The sequence below is a fragment of the Pteropus alecto genome, unplaced genomic scaffold (assembly GCF_000325575.1).
Source record: "Pteropus alecto unplaced genomic scaffold, ASM32557v1 scaffold1432, whole genome shotgun sequence".
NCBI lineage: Eukaryota > Metazoa > Chordata > Mammalia > Chiroptera > Pteropodidae > Pteropus > Pteropus alecto.
In genome coordinates this window covers 226,347-229,175 of record NW_006432008.1, presented here as the reverse complement: position 1 = coordinate 229,175, position 2,829 = coordinate 226,347, and the positions used below count along the sequence as shown (strand labels likewise).

The 2,829-nt window shown below is 33.1% G+C and overlaps 1 pseudogene; it reads left to right on the top strand.

Moving 5' to 3' along the window:
• The first annotated feature begins 1,160 nt into the window (after positions 1-1,160).
• Positions 1,161-2,064, top strand: LOC102883364 (annotated as a pseudogene).
• The last annotated feature ends 765 nt before the right edge of the window (positions 2,065-2,829 follow it).

The following is a 2,829-nucleotide window of genomic DNA, read 5'->3' as shown; positions in this document are numbered from 1 at the left end:
AGCAGGTCTACGTGTGGATAATCCAAATTAATCTACAAAGAAATAGTAATAAATTTATCTAATAAAATAAATAAATTTAGCGAAATTGCCAAATAAGGCATTAATGTATATCTATTCACCAGTAATAACAAATCAGGATGTGATATTTGAAACTGAACTTTTTTCACAGCAACAACAAAAACTATAAAATGCCTGGGAATAAGTCTCAGATATATTTTACTGAAAAGTTTATTAAATTGTATTGAAGAACATAGAAGATCTGAATAAATGTCAATATATGCCATGTTCTTGAGTAGATAGAATCAGTTTCCTAAGATAGCAATTGTATCCAAATCCTTGTGCCCGATGCAATTACAATCAAAATCATTTTTTTGAGGAGACCAAATGAAATGTAGACCACATATATAGGTGGAGTGTGTGTACGCGTGAGTGCATGTGTGTATGTATGTTTTTAAGCTGGTAAACAATAAAGCTATTTATAAATACTAGTTATCAGCAACCAGTTTTAGGGCATATTAGCCTTCCTGAGGTGTCTTAGGGAAACTGGAAAGTTTTTGAAAGGAGAAACTTACAAAACATATAGATAAGTTATTTTAAGTTTTTCTGTGTGGATCTAATATTTTTGTTAAAATAAATCCTCAACAGTAATGAGCCATTATTGTCATCACTAGATGACTAAGATCCATCTACCAATTTAGACATTTGCTGCATGTTCTATGTATTAGATTCTAAAATTTTACCAGCTAACATCTCAACTTGATGAATTCAAATTATGTAGAGGTGAGACAAGGCAAAAAATTGCAAAACAGTGAAAGAGAATTTGTCTATTTTTGCACGTTAGCAAATGAGAATTCAACTCTCATTTCAACATCAGCTATGAAATATTCCAGCCTCTGCCAAGGACACATAGTGTGTGAAAAGGATTCATTTAAATTATTCACATAAAAATGTTTTTAAAAAAGACAGCTTTGAACTCACCCATTATTATACCTTGGTGTTTTCTTACTTGACATTGAGCTCAGAATTTAAAAAAAACAAGAACTTTGCCACACATTTAAAAATCAGGTGCAGGTGGAACTTTAGGATATTAAAGAATCACCAGCGTGATATGAGGTTTGGGTTTTTTTCCCCGCAGGTTTGGAATTTTTTCCCCCTTAGACATGATAAGTTTACTACTGATTATTTTCCCCATCCTACTAATGACAGAATTTGCTCTAGGAAATTTTGCCAATGGCTTCATAGCACTGGTGAACCTCATTGACTGGGTCAAGAGACAAAAGATCTTGTCAGCTGATGGAATTCTCACTGCGCTGGTGGTCTCCAGAATGGGTTTGCTCTGGACAATAGTAATAGATAGATAGGTATGCCCCTGTGTTTTATCCAGCTTTATGTAGTTCAGAAGCAAGAATTATTTTTAATGTGATCTGGACAGTAAGCAACTATTTTTGTGTCTGGCTTACGACTAGCCTCAGCATACTTTATTTGCTCAAGATAGCCAATTTCTCCAGCCTTATATTTCTTCACTTAAAGTGGAGAGTTAAAAGAGTGATTCTCACGATACTGTTCGGGACTTTGGTCTTCCTGGTTTTTCATCTTGTATTGGTAAGTATAGATAGAAAAATGTGGATGAATGAATGTGAAGGAAGCATCACCTGGAATACCAAATCGAGGGACATCGTGCACCTATCGTATATGACTGTATTTACATTTGCAAACTTTGTATCCTTTTCTATGTCCCTGACGTCTTCTCTGCTGCTAATTTTTTCCCTGTGGAAACATCTCAAGAAGATGCGGCTTAGTGGCAAAGGATCCCAAGATCCCAGGACCGAGGTCCACATAAGAGCCATTCAAACTGTGATCTCCTTTCTCTTGCTATTTGCCATTTACTTCCTGACTCTAATCTTCTCAGCTTTGAACATAAATACTCTGAAATATGAACCAGTTCTCATGTTTTGCCAGATTTTTGGAATCCTGTATGCTTCAGGCCACTCATTTATCCTGATTTGGGGAAACAAGAAGCTAAGACAGGTCTTTCTGTCGTTTCTATGGCAGCTGAAGTACTGACTGAAAGAAAGGAAATAAGTGGGCATTATGTTTTCTGCCAGAAAACAAATGATGAGTTCTTGTAAATTTTGGGTATGTGTGACAATAAATAATACTGACTTGATGGTACAGATAAGAAAGATTAAATTTAACACAAATAGGTAAAAAGCTTAGGATATTCAAGTTGTATAAGAAAGATGAAAAAGGAAAAAACATGAAAAATAATCAATCATTGTCATGATCTGTGGTTACTGAAGTTACGTTTTTTAATGATAAAAATTTTTATTAGGAAAAACATATAAATTCAAAAGCGAAGATTTATTTAAGACTTACTTTCCTAGAGAAATTTTTACAGCTTGAAGGTTTTTTCTTTGGTGTGACTTAATTTGCTTTTTCAGCCCTATTTTTATTCAGATTCATTTATTTGGAGATATTAAAATAAACATTTTAAATATGAAATTCAAATATATTCATATTTATGTGAGATTTCTTTACTAAGCTGGGAAAGTTATCTTTTTATTTGGTACCACTATTACATACTTCCAACCTGTTGATATTCTCATGTATATTAAGATACCTCATTGATAAAGCTCATCTTTAATAACATGTCAGATACTAACCTCCAGTTTGGAAATAATTTACTGAATAATGTGGTTAAACTGGCATACTGAATTTTTATGAAGAGCCATCAGGAATAAATATCTTGAATAATCTTGAAATTATGAAATACTTTTAATGAAGATTTAAAAAATGGTGCTTATGTTCATCAGGATACATGTATAAGAA